Source organism: Nannospalax galili, unplaced genomic scaffold (assembly GCF_000622305.1).
Source record: "Nannospalax galili isolate Female #2095 unplaced genomic scaffold, S.galili_v1.0 scaffold1408, whole genome shotgun sequence".
Classification (NCBI taxonomy): domain Eukaryota; kingdom Metazoa; phylum Chordata; class Mammalia; order Rodentia; family Spalacidae; genus Nannospalax; species Nannospalax galili.
Genome location: NW_008357131.1, coordinates 111,913 through 135,838, shown reverse-complemented (window position 1 = coordinate 135,838; position 23,926 = coordinate 111,913). Strand labels below are relative to the sequence as shown.

General features: G+C 44.0%; 1 protein-coding gene across 5 annotated transcripts in view; it reads left to right on the top strand.

The window, feature by feature from the left end:
- Window positions 1-282: 282 nt before the first annotated feature.
- Raly (RALY heterogeneous nuclear ribonucleoprotein) overlaps window positions 283-23,926 on the top strand; it is an 89,795-nt gene continuing 66,151 nt past the window's right edge. For 2 of the 5 annotated variants that reach the window (XM_029557156.1, XM_029557154.1), the window contains exon 1: window positions 283-702. The gene's annotated coding sequence lies outside the window, so the exon portion shown is untranslated. The remainder of the gene's footprint in view (window positions 703-23,926) is intronic. The other 3 variants (XM_029557157.1, XM_029557155.1, XM_008855050.3) reach the window with 3 other exon arrangements.

The following is a 23,926-nucleotide window of genomic DNA, read 5'->3' as shown; positions in this document are numbered from 1 at the left end:
CTCGACCCCGGGGCTCCTCCTCTGGGCACACGCTCCTTTGCCTCCGCCCACAGCCCCCTCCCCTGCTTCGCCCTGGCAGCCGTCTCCGCCAACCCCGCGTCTCTCTCCCTAGGGCATCTCCATCCTCGCACCCACCCCGCCCAGAGCTCCAGGCTGCAGGAAGAGCCTGGCTCCTCTCCCCGAGCCCCGCCTTCGTCCCGCCTCTCTGCTAGGCCCGCCCCAGCCCCGCCCGCCTGCTCTCCGCGCCGAAGCGCTGGACCTTTCCAAAGCCTGGCTGGGGGCGGGGGTGCGGGCTGCGGGGCCCCGGCAGTAAACAGGCGGCGCTGCGGGCTCCGTGCTCCGGGCGCCGCAGCCTTCCCGAGAGAGCCAAGACGAGAGCCGGGGCCAGGCAGAGGTCCCTGCCGAAGCAGCGGGCGGGGCGAGGCAGAAAGCAGCCTCCCCGGACGCATCCCTCCCCGGCACGCCGGAGTGGTGGCGGCCGAGGGGGAGGACAGGCGGCTGCGGGTCTCCGGCTCTGTCAGTGCGGCGGGGCGCGCGAGCGGCGCGGGGTGCGGAACGTGGAGCGGCGGGCGCTGAGAGGGTGGACGCCGCGGCGACTCCGCGCGGGTCGGGCTCCCAGCGGCCCGGGCCGCCTTCCCCGCCTTCGGGCCCCCGGGTGCGGCCGCCCTCTACGCCGCGCGGCCTCTCTAGACCTCGGCGTGGGTGAGTGGGGGCCGCGCGTCTCCCGGAGTGCGGGCGCGGTGCCCCTCGTGCCTCCGGATTCCGCACCTCTCGGGGCGGGCCGCCGCCTATTTTTAGAAACTCTTTCTGCGGCCGTTCCTGGATTCCCGGGAGTCGGACTAACTCAGGGCCGCCGGGCTCTTGCCTTTCCCCACTCCCTGGTCCCGCCGCCCTGGCTCGCCCCCCCCCTCCTCACCCCGTACCCGCTGCTGGCCGCCCGGCGTTCGCTTGCCCGCGGCCGGGCCCGGGTCAGGAGTTGGGGGTGGGCCGTGGTCTCTCGGAAGTTGGAGCCTTTTGTGCTCGCGCCCCGCCCCGGCTGGCGAGGGGCGGAGGAGAGGGAGCGGAGGCCGCGCCGGGGAGGCCTCGGACGGGCCCGGGCCCTGGCTCCAGCCTCGGCGCGGCCCGGGGCCGCTTCCGGCTTTCCCGCTCGAGCGGCATCTTTGGGTTCCCCGGGGCGCGCCAAACGGGTCCTGCGGTTCTTCTCCCCATGGTCTGAGCGCCTCGGCCGCCACCCGTGAATCCTCGGGGTTGGGTTCAAGCCTGGGGGTTCGCGTCTGCAGCAGGGCCCCCATCCCACACTAAACTCCAGCCGCCAGAGCTGCCGCGCCTCTGCTTTCCCCTGGCTGGAATGGGGTCAGGGAGGGAGTCCGCTCTCTCAGGGCGTTCGTGCATCCAGAGAGGGAACTAATAATGTGAAAGTGTCTAATGCCAACAGATAACGTTTCAGGAGACTCCCTCGGGAACTTCGAGTGTCATTTAATGCTCACAGAGGTCCTCGAGGGTGGTCCCTATTTACAGAAGCCGAAATCAGGGCGCAGAGAAATGAAACAGTAATGGAATTGGAAACCAGTGCGGTGGGACCTGTTACTTATTTTCTGGTATAAGCATGTGGCATCTCTTAGTGCAGAGGGCACTTTGATTGACTGTTAGGTAGGTCACACCGTTAAGAAACATAGCTCTGGGTTCTCCCTGATTGGTGGGTCATTGCCCACTCTGCTGTGGATAAAAGCCCATTCTGGTTCAACTAGAACTCTTGGAGAATGGTCATTAGGATTAATTTCATGCTGGTGTCATGGTTAGGTGTTGATGATTGCAGAGAACTCCAGGTCTCTAACATGTGAGGCTCAGTGGTGTTTGCCTTGAGGAACCTTAAGGCGCTCAAGTGAGGTCCATCCTTTATTTTGTTTATGGCATGCTATTCCCCCCACCCCCAATCTTGTATGTCCACTATAAATCTTAGTTGGAAGGTCAAGGGATGTGGGTGGCTCAAATCATCATCTTCCACGGCTCCTTATAGTGTTTTTATTTCTCTTGTTTTTAGATAAGGCTCAGAGGGTTTAAGCGAAATAAAATTAACTTTTCCAAGTGCTCTGGTTTTGCAATGTTTAATTTTGGTTGTGGGGGACTATCTTAAAAAAACAAAACCCAAAAAACACAACCCCCCCCCCAAAAAAAAAATGACTTGAGTGAATCTCTGATGTTTGCATTAGTTCTTTGGGCCTGGTGGTGGTAGGTCTGCTTTTCCTGTCTCCCCAGAGTCCAGGTTTAGGAGGGGTGGTGTATAGGAGGTTGGTGGCCCTACAGACCATCCCCTTTTTCCTTTTAACCAAACTTTGGAAACAGGACGTTTGTCAAAGAAAACAGACTACCTGGTGACAGAACTAGAATTCCCAGTAGTCTTCCACTCCATTAAAAAGTTATTTTTTTTCCTCCCATACTTTGCCATTTCTTAAACTACTTATCAGGCCTCAAGATCAATTTAGGAAATTGGACACCTCAAAGAAGTTGTGTAGCCCCAGCCACTTTGTGCACCTCATTTTTAACTTTAAAAGTACAGCTGTCCAAGTTTTCTTACACTTTTGTTTTATCTTTTATTTATGGCTTACAGTACTCTTCTGTAACCATTATCTGGTTTCTAATCTAGTACGGAAGGAGTTTGCAGAGCTTGGATTATGCATTTTTAGTGTAAGGCAATGGAGACAAGTTTGGGACATATGCCTTAGGATCACAGAATTTGTCAAGTATTGAGAACAACCTCTCTGTACAAGGAGCTGAGGCCACACATTGTGGCCCTTTGAGTCTGTTTCCTTATGTGTAAACACATAGGGTTGCTGTGGGGCTATGAGAAAATGGTTGTGAAAGTGCTCGTTGCATAATGATAACAGCTACGTTTATTAATTAGCCACTAGATTGAAGACTTTCAGTGCAGCACATAATTTAAATCATTGGAGCAATCTATGAACTACGTATTCGTGCTTCACAGAAGAAACAGGCTTAGAGAGGTTGAATGACTTGTTCAGGGCCATGCAGTTGGTAAGTGGCCAAGCCTGATTCACCACTGTAGACTGTAATTTTAAAATTGGGATGCTTTTTAAAATTGTGGTGTCAGCTTATTTACATATATATTGTATTTGAAAAATTTGCCTTTATGACAATGTGCAGTTCTTTGGGATTAAGTACATTCATACTGTTGTGCTGCTAGAATCTCCAAAATACTTTACCTTCCCCACCAGAAACTACCTGTTAAACCCTTCCTCCGTGTTCTCCTGTCAAATACCATTCTACTTTGTGTCTGTAAATTTGACTTCTGTAGGACCTTCACAGAGTGAAGTCATGCAGTGTTTGTCCTTTTGTGACTGGCAAAGCTAGCATTGCCTTCCTTTATTTCATGTTGTTCAGTAAATGCAAAGTGATTTATTCTCTGCAGCAAGGAGTGGCTTTAAGCCCCAATCCAGGCCTGCTTGTTACTTTGGTAACACTGTTCCCCAGTTCTAAGTTCCTGTTGCTGAAACCTCTTCTGGGTTGTGCTAGCCCCTGTATCTTCAGAAGAGACTGTTTTTTTTAATCCTTGAACTAGAACCCAGATAACTCCACATCCTCTTACTGTTTGCACATGCTTTTCTGGTGATCTAGGGTTTGGGCATATGGATAGGTAGTGATCAGGAATAGCAGTACTGTGACAGCACTTTGGCTCAAAACTCCTCAGAGGCGATTAAGTGGATTACCTCAATGACAGGCTCCCTTTCTGTTCCTGTCTTTCCTTAAAGGCACACAAAAAGGATTAGCATTTGGAGTCTGGAGTTTTAGAAGTGTTTGTGGATCCTCACTGCCATTGGTTAGGGTGGAGTTACACGTTTCACGATTTATTCTGGTTCATCTGTTTCTGTGTCTTAGTGTTTTGGATATATAACACTAAGAGTGTTTATATATTTATGAAAGTTGGTTGGAATTTTGTTCTGATGGTAGGTAGCACGGTTTTGGAGCAGAGCCTGTTTCAGAGGTGAGGAATAGGAAATAAACCTGATTTATGTTGTCTTCTCTAAAGCTGATTGATAGCCCACGTTGCCTACATACTGAAATCCAACTTCTTGAGGTCATAGCATGCAGAATAGTTAATGGATAAAGTGGCCTTTTTTTTTTTTTTTTCTTCCTGTGGTGCTAGAGATTGAACATGGGGCTTTATGCATTTAAGGCAAACCGTCTACCACAGAACTAGGTCCCCCAGCTTAGATAGAGGCTTATAGTTGTTAGGGCCATATAGTTATTTAGACCAGCCACCTAACAGTCCAACTTGCTGTTTCACTGGATACTTCATCCATTATTGGAAAGTTTTCCTGGACTTTTTTTTTTTTAGTTTTCTGAGATAGGATCTTACTATGTAGCTAAGGCTGGCTTGAAACTTGGAATATTCCTGCCTCAGCCTAGAATTACAAGAAGCATCAACATGCCTGTTCTCACAGAGCAGTTTCCAGGTATTTACTAAGCATGGTGCTAAGCTTGAGATTTGGGCACATATAACTTAATAGAGGGCAAAGAAACTGGCATGAGAAGTGTGGCAAGGACAGGACTATGCAGGCTTGGAAGAGTGACACCTAACCCAGCATTAGCAGGCCAGAGAGGGCTGCTTTGAAGAAGCTGGGTAGGCCTAAACATAAGCCGGGAAGATGAGATTTGGTGAGCCAGGGAAGACAGAGAAGACTGTTGACGGCAGAAAGAGCTTTAATTCTAGAGATTTTTATGATGATGATAGGTGAGAATTTTGGCCATTTACTGTATCAGGTACAATTCTAGGCATTTAACATTTATCTTACTCCTGTAACTACCCTAAAGGATTGCTAAAGTTCTTACTACCATCCTGTAGGTGAGGAAATAGGCCCTGAGGAGTTAAATACATTCCTTAAGATTTTCAGGGCAAGCATAAAGCCTCAGATGAGGGGATATGGTAAGATAAGACTGGTAAGGTAGGCAGAGTGGAGGCTAGCCCACAAAAAGGCTTATTGTCCTATAGAGAACTGTGGACTTTACCCTGAGATGAGGGGGTATGACTGCATTTTTAGAAGGGTTATCTCTGGCACCTGTTAGGAGAGTTGACGAGAGCTAGCACTACGAGCAGAGACCAGGTAAGGTAAGCCAAGTGCAGTGCCAGATGAAGGTGACTATTATAGAGTGTGTGCATGAAAAACGTGGAATGGAGTGATGAGACAGATTGTTTGGTGTGGAGGGTAAGGAAGGAAGCAGGTCTCTCCCTGTAGTTATATAGATGGGATTAGTGAGTGAAGTGGGGACATGGGGAAAGGGCGGAAGGGAAGGCTGATGAGTTCTCATGTAGGGTCACCTTATGTCTGCTTTCATTTATTTCTGGTTATAGATCTCAGTTCTCTGTCAGAACTGGGGCCAGGGGTGAGGAAAGAATGAGGATTTGTGTGGCCACAAAAATCTGCTATCTGGCTAAACTGAATGATGCAAACAATAGTTTTGGAAAAGAGGAAATACTAGTTCCTAGACATCTAGACTGTGTAGCTTCAAAGACTGCTTGTGTTAAACTAGAAAAATCTTCTATTTTTTCCTTTAACACTGTCCGCTTGTTTCAGTGTGTTGTTCTCTTAGGTATTGAACCTCTTAGCAGGGCACTGGGAAAACAAAGATTTGAGAAACAGCTGAGAGCCAGAAGAGCACAGATCTCAGTAACTTGGATAGAGTGCGAGACGAGAGGATGGAGGGATTGGGCAGTGCAGGGCAGAATGGAGCTTTATCGGGGGATGTTTTTTATTAGGGATAGAAGTCGGGAGACCTTTGTGTTCCTGGCTTTTTATCAGGTAGCAGATGTTCAGGTTTATTCATTTGAATAATGAAGGAAAATGACAAGAATAATAATGATAGAATAACTCCCTTCTAGCAGTAACATACTATGATTCTAGATAATTTAGACAGTGTATCTCCAGGAGAGGTCTTTCCCTCCCGACATCTTAGGCAGTGATGGTGCTTGCTTGGCTAGGGAAAGAGTTGATAGCAAGAAGGTCTTCACATGACTGTCTATAGAAACAGCCCAGTGTGCAGAGAACAAAAGGCTGCAGAGTGCTCGTCCCTGAGTGGGACTCTTTCAAAGCTCTGCCTCCTTAAGCTCTCAAGGATCACTGTGGAAGAGGGGAAGGAAAGATTGTAAGAGCCAGAGGGGGCAGATGATCACAAGGGAACAGTCTACAGACTGCTGGTCAGTCATGAACTTGGGTAGACATGGGGAAGTGGGTAAGAAAGAAATCTCAACCCAACCTAAGGAACTTTAAGCAGTTGATGGCTGCTGGGTGGGGCAAGACAGTGTCTTATAGGAATGGGACTTTTGGTGGGTCTAGTGAATAGATTCACACTGAAGGACATTGGGGGATACAAATCATACTCTATAGGCTGTGTGTGTGTATGAGTGTGTATGAGTTCATTACATCAGGCAGGGGGCGCTGGGGGGACGTAGGGAGAGGGGAGTGGATCTAAATGCCATCAAACTATATTGTATAAAAGTCTCAAAAATTCAATTGAGCAAACAACATAAGAACACCATGACCAGGGCTGGAGGGATGGCTCAGCGGTTAAGAGCACTGGCTGCTTTTGCAGAGGATGTGGGTTCGAGTCCCAGCACCCACATGGCGGCTACGAACTGTCCTTAACTCCAGTTCCAGGGGAATCAGAAGCCCTCTTCTGACCTCCGTGGCATTGCATCACATGGGTGCACTCACATACATGCAGGCAATACACTCATACATGTAAAATAAAAATAATAAAATTTTTTTTTTTAAAAGGCAACTTATAGGAGAGTTTATTTGGACTTACAGTTCCAGAAGGAGAGTCCATAATGGCAGGCAGCAGGTGGAGCAGAAGGCTGAGCACACATCTTCAAGGGTAAACAGAGCAAAAGCAGAGAGCAGCTGGACGTTGGACCAGGCTGTGGACTCTCAGAGCCGGCCCCCACCAGCAGCATACCTCTTCCTGTGAGGCCACACTTCCTAAACTTCCACAGACAGTGCCACCATCTGAGGCTAAGTGTTCAAATACATGAGCCTGTGGGGAACATTTGTCATTCATACCACCACAGGTGTTATCACAAAAATGTAAAGTGATTCATATGTTATGAAGCCCAAGGCCTTTCCATAATGAATGCATATTTCAAAACTTTTAAAATATACAATTTTAAAATTGTAAATTTTATATTTACTGGAGAGAAGGTTCAGCCGTTAAGAGCACTGGCTGCTCTTGCAGAGGACCTGGTTTCGATTCCCAGCACAGACATGATGACTAACAGCTATCTGTAACTCCAGTTCTAGGGGATCCAGTTTCAGGGGATCTGACTCTCTTCTGACCTCCATAGGTATTCCACGACATGGTTGCACTTAAATACATGCAGACAGTACACTTGTACACATTTTTTTTTAAATGCAATTTAAAATAATAATAGAAGTTGAAAATGTATCCCCTATTTTCATTAAAAATTGCATTTTACTTCAGTAAAAAAAAATTAAAAACTTAGTGATTGAATAAATTGAAGAGTTTACGTGTAAATTGACTGTAAATTACAGATTTTTTCTACTTTTTTCTTGTTATTTATAAATACAGCTCATAATAAATAATAAATTTTAACAGCTCCAACCAGTAAAACAAAAGCCCAGATGCTCACTTTTAGGGGAGAAAATGACAGCATGAGGTCAGCTTGTTTTTTCTTAGATACTAAAGGAAAGTTTGAGATGTGTGCTTAGAGTGCAGCCCAGACCTTTTTAAGTGTGTGTGGGAGGGGGTGGGGAGAGTCATATAAATTGGAAGATTACTCAGCATCCTGAGGATCATTTGACCTGGTCCCTGCTTCTAAGTGTGTTGACTTGAAAAGGCTCTTTTCATTCTTTGGTACTGTTTGCCTCATAAAATAATCTAGGAGGTTCTAGAAATTCTGTAAAGGCCCAAAGAGTAGAGGTGGGACGTGGTGACAAAACAAGATTGGAGTTCCCTCTCTATTCCCCGTCCCCTTCCCTTAGGTGAATACATAGGAATATGCCTGGGGGATGCTGTCTTTTCTGATTCTTCCCATACCTCTTCCCTTTGTTAAGTTCCTTGTCATTTTGTAATGGCCTTCATAGGCCATTACATAGGCAATGTGCTGAGCCTCCTGGGAGGAAAAAGGAAGATGAGATGTGGTCCCTGAGTTCCAGTCTCAATCTGCGGAAGAGCTTTTCAAGCTGTCTACTGCATCCTGGTCTGAATGATGGAGTTAGGAAGTAGGGCTGAATACTTAGGTTTACCTGGAGGGCATATGTGTTGGGAGTGCTCAGTTGACTAAAGTACAACTCTGGCTGTTCTCTCAACCTGTCCAGGGAATTCCACTGGGTTTAGCATTTGGTGGGCTTTTGATGCTGGCCAAACTCAGGTCAGTTATAATTATCTAACTCTGGGATCCTAGTCTTCCTTTCTGTAAAGCAAAGGGGTAGGACTATTACCCCTTTTTATATTTTAATTTTATATTTTATATTTTATTTTATATTTTACATGTGTGCGTGTGTGCGTGTATGGGTATATGTGTGCTATGGCTCAAATGTGAAGGTCTTGTGTGAGTTGATGCTCTCCTTTCACCCTGGGTCTGGGGTCCTGGGGTTCTTAGGTCATCAGGCTTGTACAGAACCAGCTGAGCCATCTTGCTGGCCCTAGACTAGATAATTTTAATGATACTTCTACATCTTAGCAGTGTGAATCATTGGTTTTATGGAGTGGCTTAAGAATTCATATCTGGATGGACTTTACTAGAGTATAAACAGATGGATATTGCTTTTTTAAAAAAAATTTTTTACTTATTTTTTTATTTTATGTGTATGAGTGTTATGTGTGTAAGTGCACCCGTGTCATACAGTTCCCACAGAGGACATAAGAGGGCATCAGGTCACCTGAAACTGGAGTTATGGATGGTTGTTAGCCATCATGTGGGTGCTGGGATTCAAACCTGAGTCTTCTGCAAGAGCAGCTAATGCTCTTAACTGCTGAGCCATCTCTCCAGCCCTGGATATTTCTTTAATCATGATTTTGTGTGTGTGTGTCTGCCCATGTGTGCAGGTGTCCATGGAGTCTAGAAGAGGGTGTTGTATTTCCTGGAGCTGAAGTTTCATGTGGTTGTGAGGTGCCAGATGTGGGTGCTGGGAGTTGAACTCAGGTGTTATGCAAGAACAAGTACTCTTGACTGCTCAGCCATCTCTAGCTCTGGATCTTGCTTTCTAGAGTGGACAAACAGCTGAAAAGTTTCTTGTGGGATTAATTTACCAAATTGTCTACTCAGTGGAATTGAGTTCCATTATAAACTTGGAGCTGAAGCCCTGTGGGACAAACTTGGGAGCCTAAAACTGTAAAAAAAATTGCATTTAAATAAATATGTAACCAGCTATCTAAAAAAAAAAAAAAATCACATAATAAAAGGAAAGTAAAAACACTATCAGAGTTTTGTGCAATAGTGGGAGTGGATAAAACACTAGACCAGAAAGTTGAGTTTTCTTAGAGCTTTAGTCTTATGAGGTTGGTACCCTTACTGAGGACACCTAGCCCTTGAAATGCCATCTGTAGAGACTGGGTAGCTCTGTTTATTTGTCAAGGCAAGAATCATCACTTTCCTCCAAGTAAGTATTCGCTTTTAGAAGGCCACATTTAGAAGCTTAAATGTTTTTGACCAGGTTTTCTTTGTATGGAGGCATTTATCTGGTATTTAGCTACCTGTTTATTTGCTAAGGATTTTATAGTAAGCTTAGTTAAAGGTGCTGCTGCATGGTTTCTCTTGGTGCAGTTGTCTAGTTTCCTTTATAATCCTTTGTTAGTTAGTCAAAGCAAGTCCAGCAGATTTTAAAGGGTCATTTCTGTAACTCATCAGTTTTGTAGGTCTGATCACGCCATACTGAGAAGTCCGATGTTGCTTGTTTCCACAGACCATTTTCAGGCTTTTGGACTTTGTTCGTGCAGGTAGCTGTAAGCTGTCACTGAGGAATGGTGCTGTCAATAAAATAATGAGGATGCATCAGTTGAGCACAGGAATAACTTTCTAACCTTAAAGATACACCTTAAATTGATTTTTCACACCAATTAACTACATTTAGGCTTTTTAAAAAAAAATTTTATGTGTATGCATGTATTACCTGTATGTAGGTAAGTGCACGCATGTTGTGCAGTGCCTGCGACGGACAGAAGAGGCTGTCGGATTCCCTGGAACTGGAGTTATGGACAGTTGTTAACTGCCATGTGGGTGCTGGGATTCGAACCCTGGTCCTCTACAAGAACAGCCAGTGTTCTTAACCACTGAGCCATCACTCCAGCCCCCATTTAGGCTCTTTTAAAGATTTTTGTTTTTTATTTTTGGGTGTATGAGTGTATTGCCTACATGTATGTAAGTGCACCAGTGTTGTGCAGTGCCTGCGGGGTTGGAAGATGGTGTCAGGTTCCCTGGAACTGGAGTTATGGATGGTTGTTAGCCACCATGTGGGTACTGGGAGACAAACCTGAGATGTCTCTAAGAACAGCTAGTTCTCTTAACCACTGAGCCATCTCTCCAGTCCCGATTTAGGCCTTTGAATAGGGTTACTATGCTATCTGATGGTGTAACATGATTGTATTTGGAAATTTCAACAGCCTGTCTTTCATCCCTAAGCTCATGTAGACATTTGGAATACCTACTGTGTCTTCCTGCCTTCAATTATTTTCAGTACTGAGAGGGAAACAGATAAAAACAAATTGAGGGCTGTCTAGATGACTGAGCAGGTCAAGGCACTTGCCACCAAAACTGACGACTTGAGTTCTGTAACTGCGACCCACATAGTGGAAGGGGAGAACCAATTATTGCAAGTTGTCCTCTGACCTCCATGTGTGTTTCATAGTACACAGCATGCGTGTGTGTGTGCACGCATGTACACACACACAATGTATTAAAATCTAAAACAACAGCAGTTTGTAACCCATTCCTACCTTTGCTTCCCTGGTGTGGATATTTGGGTTGTAAATAGACTAGTTAACTGATGGATAAATCACTGGGTAAAGGGATTTTCTGACTTCTAGTGTATAGATTTGTTTTGGATCTTCTCTTCCACTTTCCTTTCTTTCTGTTTGATGTACAGATAATTGTCTTTCATGTCTAATGTGTCCAGTATAGCATGTTAAAGTTAAGAACATTAGGGAAGAGGAGAACATTGTCCTTCAGGTGGAGGGTCCAGACACCTTCCCTGTTCTCATATCACTTCTCTGGCTGACTTCCAGAAAGATTCAGTATTGTTTAGCTTCTGATTTAAGAATAAAGAGAATTAAAAAAAAATAAAGAGAATTAAGTTTCATATTGAATTATTGCTTTTGTTTGCAGTACAATTATTTGAGATTTGGTTTTTGGCATTTGATTAACTTATAACTTATTATTTATGATTAAATTGTGGTTCTCAAAGCCCATTGCCACCAACTGCCTTCTTTAACGTTGATGCATGGTGCTCTAGAAAACAGGAACTAGAAATGGAGGGACACATAGGCTCTTCCTATCTAGAGAGCCTCTTCCCTTCTCTCCTCAAAAAGAAAAAGTTACAGCCGGACGTGGTGGCTCACACCTGTAATCCCAGCACTCGAGATGCAGAGGCAGGCAGATCTCTGTGAGTTCGAGGCCAGCCTGGTCTACAAAGTGAGCTCCAGGACAGCTGGGGCTACAGAGAGACCCTGTCTCAAAAAGACCAAAAAAAAAAAAAAAAAAAGTTACTTGGGATGGTGTGTTGTGGTCATGATTTCTTACCAACAATTTAACATTGCCTGCGGGGTCTAAAAGAACAAGAGATGGCTCTGAGGGTCCAAGCCTGGTGGCCTGAGTTGGAGCCCCACCCACGTAAAGGTATAAGGTGAGAACTAACTCCTACAAGTTGTTTTCTGATCTCCACATGTTTACCATGGTGTATGCATATGTGTGCACACATACACACACAATCTGCTAATGATAAATATATATATAAACAATAAATATAGTTTAATGGGACTGAAGAGATGGCTTAGCAATTAAGAGTACTTAGTGCTCCAGACTGGAGTTCGATTCTCAGCCCCCACGTCAGGAGGCTCACAACTGCCTGTAACTCTAGCTCCACGGGATCCAGTGCGCTCTCTGGTCCAGATCTTTGGGCATCTATACATACAGCACTAGTGGTGCACCCACACAGAGACTCATAAAAAATATTTAAACAATTAAGTGTGTCTGTGTCAATCCTTTCAGGTTAGGGATAATACTGAAACCAGTTTGGGCCAAACTGGAGTCCAATGGGTAAGGCACTTTCTGGCCTTCAGTGACTTCAGTCTTTTTAGGGGAGATAATAAAGCTGATAATAAGGTAGTTTGGTGTAGAGCTTGGGTCAGGTGACTAAGGTTTCCTTTTGTTACCTGGCACTAATGAGGTAAACTGGAAAAATCTTTTTCTCTTGGAATCTCCATTTTCCCATAAGGTAGAGTTAATATTTTGTATCTTGCCTTTCTTGTCCTAATGCAAAGGGAAAATAATGTTACTAAAAGTACATCAGAAAGCTAGATAAGGCAGCTTTCATGTGAAGAGTCTGTGAGCCGTTTGTCAGGAGTGGTATAGGTAAGTGGCAGGGGAGGGGAGCTGAGATCTCTTCTAGCTGTGTGATCAGGAAGTTCTCCAGGGAGAAATGTGGCTATTTGAGCTGGGTGGGTCTTGAAGAGTAAGAATAAGTGACTGTGTTACCAAGACCACCCTCATTTCTAGTATCTATCTGGCTATACTTAAAAATGAATAAATATTCTGTTTCTGGGCTGTATCTCTGTCTATCCAGGAACAACACCCAAACATCTTTTCTCAGTTGAAGTAATTCCTTTCCCCCCTTTCTACTTTTCCAAGAAGTCATTAGAAATTTAGGCAACAGAGAGAGGGAGGTTTTGTGTATATAGGAGCATATTAAGCAGAGACATGGTGATGACCAGAGTGGCATCCATGTTCCTGCTTATGATTAGCGGGGGAAGTCGGTGTCCCCTGCTTTACAGGAGGATGCTGCCTTTGTGACCTTCGACAGCAGATGGACAAGATCATAGTGTTCTGAAGGCAATTTGTGTTTAAGTGATCCAAGGATGAGAATGACTTCTTTGTGTATAATTACATCATTTTTGGGAAGAAATTAATTCAGCTGTCATACTTGGAAGTAAGCAGAGTTTGTTTTAAAGTGGAGGAGGGAGAGATGGAACACTGAGGCCTAAAGAGCTTCGTCTCTCAGCTCTCCTGTTACTGGTATATTTGCTCAGGGAAAAATGGCCATTTCTTTGTGAGCTTTTCTCTTGCCAGTGGACTCTTGCTGGGTGTTCATTTTATGTAGTTTTACCAAATCACTTTGAAGACTGGCATGAACACTGATCATGTCTTAGAGCCTTTTTTCTTTGTTCTGTCAGCAAATATTAGAAAATGCACCTTGAGCTGGGCGTGGTGGCTCATGCCTGTAGTCCCGGCACTTGAGAGGCAGAGGAAGGCGGATCTCTGTGAGTTCAAGGCCAGCTGGGTCTACAGGGAGATCCTGTCTCAAGGGAAAATATACCTTGAAGTACCTCATTGAGGGAAATAAGGTGGCCATGGCTGCTCCTTAATGTTAAACATAAGTCATCTTCTGATCCTGTGTCCCATCCTGGGATGTTTCTTAAGAGAGTCTGGGGGTGCTGGAGCTTCAACTGGAGACCTTGGCCAGGTGTGGTGGCGCACACCTTTAATCCCAGCAACTTGGGAGGCAGAGGCTGGCGGATCTCTGTGAGTTCAAGGCCAGCCTGGTCTACATAGTGAGTTCCAGGACAGCTGGGGCTATAGGGAGACCCTGTCTCAAAAAGACGAGAAAAAAAAAAAAAAAAAAAAATCTTTAACCCTAAGAGGTAGATTCTGTTCCAAAAAGGATCATGCATCTTTTACTGTAAACCAGTGTGTTCATGTTCCCTGACCATGCATGTAGCTTGGGAGACTTGGCAAACAAAGTTTTTCTAGCAATAAACCTTCTTCCTTATATCCATTTACTATTTAATGGGTAGCTAGTCTTTTTTTCTCTTGAGCAAAGGTGTTACTGCATTTGTGGAAATACTGAAGGAATCCAGAGGTGATAGAATGCTGGAGTAAAGCATGGAATGCCATTCTGCTTCAAGGGAGAGCAGACTCTTAGGTGGGACTCCTCACTGCCCAGGATATCTCACTAATGAAGGCACTTTTGCTCTTGAAAAGATAAGAAATTTTTAGTTGTGAACTTCAGAGAGAATAATTTTAAAGGAAACCCTTTTGGGTGAGACCAAGCCCTCCAACCCTGGGGACTACCAAGAGCATCTGTTCTTTGTTCCTGTTTTACTTTCCCACTGCCTTTCCTATGTGTTCTGCCCCTGCCTCCTTTTGGTGGTCGCCTTTTCTCCACAGTCTCTCTTTTGCTTTCTTCTCCCTCTTCTCTTCATTAAGATTTCTTCATCTTCTCTTGGTGCCCTTTCTACTTTTATCTCTTGCTCGCCCACACCCCTAGACTCTGTATATAAGAGAAAATGTGGTTATTTGTCTGAGTCTGGCTTAATCTCTCTAAACAAAACGATCTCCAGTTATATTCATTTTCCTGCAAACATCATAATTTTGTTTTTCTTTATGGCTGAATAAAATTCCATTGTGGAGGTTTGAAGAGCTGAATCAGTGGGTAAGGGCACTTGTTCTTGCAGAGGACCCAGGTTTGGGTCCCAGCACCCACTTATTACCAAATAACCATCTGTAATTCCAGTTCCAAGGAATCCGACGCCCTCTTCTGGCCTCTCTGGATGTTTGCCTGCTGCACTTATAAGCAGACGAAACATTCATACACATATAATACAAATAAAAAAGATTAAAGAACTCCATTGTGTATATTAGTACATTTTGTTTATTCTTTCATCTGTTGGTGGGCTTCTAGTTTGGTTCTGTCTCCTGACTGTTCTGAGTAGTGCAACAAGTGTCTGTGATGCATTAATTTACAGCTCTTTGGGTATACATTAAGGAGTAGTATAGCTGGGGCTGTAAGGCAGTTGTAGTTGTTTTTTGTGGAACCTCCACACTGACTTTTGCATAGTACCTGCCTCAGTTTAGTTTCCCACTAGCAGGCTCCTCTTCCCTTACATCATTTGTAGTCTTGTTTTTTTGTCCTTTTGGCTATTCTAAGGAGAGGGGATCTGCAAGTAGTTTTAATTTTCATTTTCCTGTTGGCTAAGGATGTTGATCACTTTTAAAAATATTTATTAGCCATTTGTTTATCTTTTGAGAACTATTTAGTTCATTAGCCTGTTTATTGACTGGATAAATAGGGTTTTTTTGGTGTTTAACTTTTGCAGTTTTTTAATATATTCTAGATATTAATCCTGTTTGGTGTGTAATTGGCGAAGACTTTCATTCTGTAGGCTGTTGTTTTTACTTTGGTGATTATTTCCCTATGTTTTTAGAACAGAAATTTTTTTTTTAAAGGTTTTATTTATGTGTTTGTATGTAGTTGCTCACAGAGGCCGGAAGTGGGCATCAGACCTTTGGAGCTGGAGACACAGGTATTTGGGAGCCACCTGATAGAGGTGCTGGGATCTAAACTCTAGTCTCCTGGTAGAGTAATAAGTACTCTTAACTTCTGAGCCATCTCCTAGTCCCAGGGATTTTTTAGGAGAGTAGCAGAGACTGGAGTCTGATGTGAACCATAAACAGTTCTCTTAGTTAGAGGAGTGGGAGTCGGTCCTGGCTGTCTTCAGAAAGCTTCATTGCCTTGGATCCTCTACTAGGGAGGGCTCCTGACTTCTGACTCTTCACTGGCTTGCTTATGTTTATTAGCCAGGCTATTTTTATAGACATGGGTATGATCTTTGGGAAATCATTTGGAGCATCACCCAATTTGGAAGAAACCTTGAGTTTACAGCCTCACATTCTTGTTTGTTTTTTTGGGGGGGGATCTTTTTGAAACAGGGTCTCCCTATAGCCCTAGCTAGCCTGGAACTCACTATGTGGACCAGGCTGGCCTTGAACTCAAAGAGATCTGCCTGCCTCTGCCTCCCAAGTGCTGGGACTACAGGCCACCATGCCCAGCCTACAGCCTCACATTCTTTAGGGGGTAACATATTTGTTCTGTCTGTGAGAGCTACACTGTTTCCCCTCATATTTTTGATACCTAAACTAGGTACCAATTACTTAAAAAAGTTTTAAGCACTTCTGTCTTTGAAGCATTTGATAATTCAGTTTTTGCTACCTGTTTAACCTCTAGTTTGCTTTGTAGCCAAGGATAATCTTGAACTTCTGATCTTCCTATTTCCACCTGCTAAATTCTAGGATTATAGGTATGTTTGACAGAATTCTGCAATGTTGGTGAGACTTCAACTTCACCTAGTTAAAGTGCTGTTAAATCCTCTGGGACTAAGTGGGCTATAGATCTATTTTACCAGGAACGTTTGGGGCCTCTCTTGGCTAGTCATTCTGGGTCCTGGCCTATCTTAGGACTTGACAAAGATAGCCAACTAGCCAAGGCTTAGTAGATCTTGCTAAAATTGGCATTCATTGCTGTCCCTAGTATTTTTAATGGGGTATGGAGGTATGTAGTGGGGGAAGTATGTCTGAGGCCATGACATCTGACTAAAATCAAAATTGTTACTTGGAGTTAGTACCTGGTTCTTTTTTTCTTCAACTGCAGTTAGCAGCAGCTCTTACATGTTAAAGTAGGCAGCTTTCTGAGAAAGAGACTTTCCCATAGCCTGTACCTTTGATTTCCTGGAAGAATTGTAACTTGGTCATGTAGTAAATGGAGCACCGTGATAATTTCTATGGCAACTGTTGATGATTTCTCAGTTAAAGAGAGGAAGTCTGTATTAGTAACTCAGAAGGTATTGGGTTAAGTTCTTGTCATGCTAGTAGAATTTTGAGCTCAAAGGACTTTTAAATGGCAAATGCCTGCGTAAGCCTTCATTTTGCAGAGGAGGAAACAGGCCCAGAGAGGTTAAGTGTTACTGGAGCTTGACAATTTTAAGAATTGTTGGAATTGTACATTTTATTTTATTATTTTTTTGAGAGTGTCTCACTGTGTACCCCCCTGGCTGGCTACATAGTAGCTATGTGGACAAGGCTGACCTTAAACTCACAGAGATTGACCTGTGTCTGCCCTTAAACTCACAGAGATTGACCTGTGTCTGCCTTTGGAGTGCTGGGATGAAAGGTGTATACTATCATGTAGACTTTTAAAAAAGCATGATCTGATTTTGAATGTTGGCTATTAACCTGGGATCTTTAACTAAATATATTTGAATAGGATAGATACCTACTTGTGGTCTGTGAAATAAAGTCCTGGTCTGGAAAAAAACTGGATTTTGGACATGGTTAATAAGTAGTAGTATTGAGAATGGCTGAAATTCTTGACTCCTTGGTTTCAAAAAGTTCATAACTTAGGGTGGAAATGTTACTGGAGCCCTTAGCTAGAAGGGCAGGCCTGGCTCTGGGTTTGACCACTTACCTTCGTGAAGAGGAAAATCACACAAAATATATGAAGTAGAAAAATAATGGTTTTTTTTTTCTTTATAGTTTTGATCAAAATTGGAGAGACCCATACTCAGTCTGTCTCTGTCTCCTCCATTGACGTGTTAAAATTTATAGAAAGGCTGGGGGAAAGAAAAGCCAGTAAATAGGCATATGTAGATTTTAGCTTGAGTTGAACTGGGAGCTAAGTCACAAGAGTTCTAATTCTAGCTTCTCAGGTTCTTGTTCAACCTCAGGGCTTCTGAGTAGGCTGTCTCTGCTGTCAGCATGTTGTTTCCTATAGGGAGCTAGGGCCGAAGAAACTAATTAAAAAGAAAGTTAATTTCAAGGGCCTTCTATTAAAGAATGAATAGAATAAAAAGACTTGGGACAGATCTTGGATTAGACTGGGCCCTCTGCGGGAAAGTAGCTTCTGTCAGGCTGACTCAGCCCTTCGTGGTCACTTCTTGTGTACATGAAGTAAGGCCCAGAGAGGACAAAAAGTAGCAGCTGTAGGTCAGGGCAGGCTTCATGTCCAGCTCAGTCCTTCAGTGCTTCTGCCTCACATGCTCTTAGAGCACAGGGCAAAGGGCCTCTGGTGTTCCTGTGGGAGGTAGACATCTGGGCTATGCAGTTGTGCATCTTGGGAAGGAGGGTTGAGATGGCAGTTGGTAATATGTTGGGTCTTTTCTTGGTTTACAAAGGAGGTTGTCTTTAACAGTGTTTTTGGCCTGGAAAGCTGTGGAAGACTGCTCAGTGAGGAACCTCAGTGCTGGAGTCTGTCCTTCCTAGTGCTTTGGGAGCCTTACCAATCTCCCTGAGGCCTTTCCGTTTCTTCTGTTCTTTGTTTTTCTCTCACTATTGTCCTTTTCATTCCTGGAAAGTTCTTGTAATGCCACAGCAATAGGCAGAGCTGGGACTGGACTTGTTTTCTATGCTTTTTAAAGGGGACTTGTGTGGCTCAGGATAACTTAATAAAGGTTAGACTCTAAAAAACTGTCCCATCTTCTCCCTTCACACCCTAAGTTGTAACAGTTAAAGTCTGGCCTGGACTAAGGTTCACCTCACTTTGCTATGAGATGTCTAACCCCCACAGTTTCCTTGTACTTCTGCTTTCTGGGAGAAAGTTTCTTAGACGTGGCAACTTTGTTATATTTTATCTTTCCTCTGTCTCTAAAGAAGTCTTCTCAAAAGAAGTCTGACAGAAGTCTGCTCATCTTCATCCTGATTCCAGTGTCATCTCAGTGAAGGTCTTCCTGATCACTGCACAAGCAACTTAAACCCTTTCGTCAGCAGGGACCACAAGGTCCCTTTTGTGAGTTCTTAGTCTTAACAGATAAAAGAATTTTAAAACTTGACTCCATTTAAAACCAGATACAGAAGGAAATTGGAGGACATTTTATTAGAATTTGAGAGAAATAGCTGGGCAGTCAAGCTGTCAGTCTTGGCAGAATCCAGGAGAAAGGAAATGGACCGGGGTAGAAAGTCATATCTTTTGAATTAAAAGTTAAGGAAGCAGGCAGGCAGCTGATTGAGGGGTGGGGAGAAGGTTTTTGAGAGGGGGAGAGAGGGACTGCTCAGCATGCCATGGCATTCTTAAGATTTTGGCCATTATTAGAAAAGGGGAGATGAAAAGAAGGAAAAGAAAAAAAGTTACAGTGGGCAGGTCTAGGGATAAGAGTCTAATGCACCGAGGGAGGGGTTTCTGAGTTAAGTACATAGCTCATTAAAGAGATAGCTGTTTTGCTTGCCCTCCCTCCCTCTCTGTGTACACACATGTGTGTGTTTTGCACACATGCAGGTTTTTGAGTGGTATTATTATGATCCAATGTGAATTTGAGCCTGTGTCCAAGCTGGATCCAGTCATTAGGGTTGATTTCTATTGGAAGATTGTCACATACTTAGCAGAGAGAGAGAGAGAGAGAGAGAGCGAGAGAGAGAGAGAGAGAGCGAGAGCGCTAGAGCACTGCATGTTTCTGACATATGAGATGAGATCTAGAACTGGTAGTTTTACGTTTCGTCAGTCCTTCTGCTGTGTTGCTAGGGTGGCAAACACCTAGAAGAAAGACTAAAAATAAGATCTGTATTATCTTCCTATACTACCTCGGACAGGTATCTTTTATAAATATTTTATTTATTATTTTTATTTTATGTGTATGAGTGTATTGCCTGCATGTACGTAGGTGCACCCGTGTTGTACAGTGCCTGAGGAGGTCAGAAGAGGGCGTTGGATCCCCTTGGAACTGGAGTTACTGATGGTTGTTAGCTGCATGTGGGTGCTTGGAATGGAACCTGGGTTCTCTGCAAGAACAGCCAGTGCTCTTAATCGCTGAGCCATCTCTCCAGCCCCACAAGTATCTTTTTATAAAAACATTTCTTTTTTTATTTATGTGTGTCTGTGTGCACATGTGTATAGTGTACATACATGTGTAAGTGCCTATAAAGGGCAGAGGCATTGAATCACTCTAGAGCTGGAGTTATAGGTAGTTGTGGACTGCCCCATGGGTATGCTGAGGACTGAACTCTGCAAAAGCCAATGAACAGTGAACCAGTGAACAATCTCCTCAGCCCCAAGTATCTTATCTTTTCTTGACTTTTTAAAAAATATTTATTATTTTTATTTTATATGTATGTGTATATTATTGCCTGCATGTAGGTAAGTGCATCCGTGTTGTGCAATGCCCGTGGAATGGACAGTTGTTAGCTGTCATGTGTGTGCTGGGATTAGAACCAGGGTCTTCTGCAAGAACAACCAGTGTTATTAACCACTGAGCCATCTCTCCAGCCCCAACTTTTTTTTTTTTTTTTTAAAAAGAGAATCTCCCTGTAGCCCTGGAACTCACTGTGTAGACCAGGCTGGCCTAGAGATCCATTTGCCTCTCCCTCACAAGTGCTGGAATTAAAGAGGTGTGCCACCATGTCCAGCCCCAAGTATCTTCTTCACATCGGCTTTCTCAATGGTACTATAATAAATCCTGTCCTCATGAAAGACCCACTTTAAAAATGTCAATTTTTTTTGAGACGGGGTCTCATTTTGTAGCCCTGGCTGCCCTGGAACTCACAATGTTGACCAGGATGACTCTGAACTTGAAAGAGATCCACCTGTCTCTGCCTCCTTAGTGCTGGGATTAAAGGTGTGTGTCACGATGCCCTGCTCTTTTAGGAGGAATTTGATCTTTTTCTACTTCACTGGGTTAGTCTGGAATCTTCTACCTCACAAAAGTCTTTTGCACCCTATTGTACCATAAATACTCTAGGCAGGGCATATCAGGGCATCTGGCTAGAGTCCAACAGAAACTGCCTAGGCCCTGACCTTCTGTCAGAAGCCTTGACATCCTTCCTAATTAGTAATGGATCAATATGGGCTTGTAGCCAGACCTAGGGAGGCCGGGAGGAGCATAAGTGGTGCTCCTGCCTGGGGAGAATCTGATTACTTTGAAATGGATCTGGTTACACTTGTCAACCTCATGATTCTGAAAGTGTAGTACCTGCATCAGGCAAAGCTGCCCTGAGCAAATGGTGAAAAGGTTGGTTAACTTATATCCTCCTTTGGTATGTTCTCCTCGCTTTATAAACTCATCGTAAAGTCAGGCTAGTATATAGTTCTAAGCCCCCCCTTAGATGGAAAACTCATTTAATACTTACTGAATGGTAAATAACAGGGCAAGTCCTTTTGTATGTTTGTTTCTCCCAACATACTAGAGTAAGTTAGGAAAGGAAACTGAATCTAACAGAAGTCAAAGTGAAAAGACTTGGCTGCTCAGTGTGACTGCATGTTCTCTGGTACTGCACTGCAGCAATTGCAACACTAGTTCCAGATGATGAATTGTACCAGGGCCCACCCTTACCCTCCTACAGACTGAATTAGAGATCAGGCCCTGGCCTTGTGGCCCTTCAAAGGCTAGAGGAAGTTTCTTTAAAACCGGTGGTGAGGTGGTTATAAAGGGAGGTGGGGGAGGGAGGTGGCAAATGCTCTGGTTGCTCTTTGCTTTCTCATCTCCATTCCAAGGTCCCTAAAGAACGAACAGGCTCTAATGGGAGAGATCAATCATTTAGGATCAATGAGAAGGCTTTCTTTCTGGAATACAGTCAAGCTTCTGAACGGGGCCTGTGTAAGGAGAGGGAAAGGACTCAGCTGGGTATTTCTAGGTGTTGGAGAACCTTCAGGCTTGATGTGTTCTGCAGCCAGTGTTGGGTCAGACCCAGTTCCTTCTCTTGTTGGTCATTCAGCAAATATTTGATGAGAGTTGTCCTATGTATTAGGAGTTGTGCTAATGCTAAGGATACCTGTATAACCCCACAGCCTAGCAGTCACCTAGGGAAGCATACAAACCACAGAAAATTGTGTGTGCCTCAATAGAGTCATGTACAAGAGACTCTGAGATTACTGAGGCATGAAAATGGACTTTTCCTGGAGGGCTTAAATGATGTTTTTGTTTTTTTGAGATAGAGTCTCATGTAGCCCAGGTTGGCCTCAAACTCCTGGTCCTCCATGCCTCCCCAAGTGCTAGGATTACGGGGGTATGCCACCACACTTGGGCCTAACCTGTCCTTTGAAGGAAAATTAAGAGGGAAGGGCACCGTAGACCCAATAATTAAAAAAACAAAAGTGTAAAGATGTATCCAAAAACTCTGGGTACTTTCTAACATGTAGCATATCAGACTGAACTTGCATTTACCACATTCTAACTGTAGCAATTGGATGATAGTAATATAGGGTAGCAGGAGGAAGAAAGAGACACATTGGCAGGTACCAATTGAAATTTCTAGAGTTTTGTAGGGGAAAGAAAGGAGGAAAGCCGAAGAAGCAGCAGCTTTCTGGACCAAGCTTGCCAGAGGTGCTGTGAGTGTTGGCAATTATTTGAAAGTTCTGGCCTGGACAAATTGGTTGGCTTCTCTGATGGCAAAATCCTATTTGCTCGACATAGATTTCCCCTCCTCTCTGTGCTTTAAAAAAAGGAATTAATGGAATCTGTTCAAAATACCCCTGAAATGAAATTACATTTCTAACTCTAATTACCCTAATTAAAACTTGACAGCTGTAATCCTGAAATGGCAGACACAGTAAGTACCCCAGGCTCGCTCACCCAGATGAAATGTTCTGTTCTGAGCTTAGGAGAAAAAATCTTTTATTTTCCCCATCAACAGCTTAGTCTTTGTCCCACATTAACCAAGCTAGGAGAGCTGTAGTCTTACCCAGGCACAATCTCTATAGAGTGATATTCTTGTTCTTCTTTTAAATATTTTTTATTAATTTGGAGTTTTATACAATGTATTTTGATTTATCCTTTTCCTTCCCTTAACTCCTCTCAGATTCACCCTGCCACCCCTGAGGTGATGTTCTTGGTGATTCTTACCACATACCTGAATTTTTTCTTCAGTTGTGGGTGGACTTCAGCCTTTCCTTAAGTGAATTTCCCTGCTGTGAGGACCCCCCCCCCCAAAAAAAAAGGCACTTGTTTGAAGACTCTTGGTTGAGAGATAAATCTGAGCCTAAGATCAGGTTGTTAGTATTAAGGACACAGTTTGGCCAAGTATGGTAGCGCACACCTGTAATCTCACCACTTGGGAGGCTGATACAGGAGGATTATAAAAGACCAGTCTGGGCTACATATATAGCAAGATACCTGTCTGAAAAAAAACAAGATAAAACAACAACAAAAAAATCTGAAGTTAGGGACAAGGAAGTCTGGAAATAAGTCTCTTCATTACACTGACTAAAAACCAGTTTGGGGAATAAAGGGTTTATTTGACTTTATAGCCACAGTAGGATCCCAGAGCAGGAACCTGGGGCACAGACCATGGAGGAACACTGCTACTGGCTTGGTCCTCTGACCTATGCTCAGCTTGCTTTCTTATACAACACAGGACCACCTGCCCCGGGCTGACACTGCCCAAAGAGGGCTAGGCCCTCCACATCATTCAACAATCAAGAGAATGCCCCACAGACATGGCCACAGGCCAATCAGTGGAGGAAGTTCCTCAGTTGAGATTCCCCTTGCCCAGGTATGTTAAGATTACAAATTAAGCTATCCAGCATACTTCACTTATTTCTGATTTGTTGTAACCAGATTGAAGTTGTTTTTATCCTTCAGCTGCCAGGGCACATAATGCAAAACAAAACCAAAGGCCAGAGACTACTTGATATTAGTTGCTTTTTTGTCACTGAATCCCTAGTTAGTGTCACTTGTCAACTTGATACCTTCTGCAGTCAGTCATCTGACAGGAAAGCCTCAATTGAGGAATTTCTTAATCAGGTTGATCTGTGGGCTTGTTTGTGGGAGATTGTCTTGATTTTTAAGTGATGCAGGAGGGCCTAGCCCATGGTTGGTAGCACCATCTCTAGGCAGGAGGTCCTGGGCTGTATAGGAATAGCTGTTAGGGTTCCAAACAGCAGCAGTTTCCCCCCTCCCCAACAGGGACCTCACCTTGACCTTT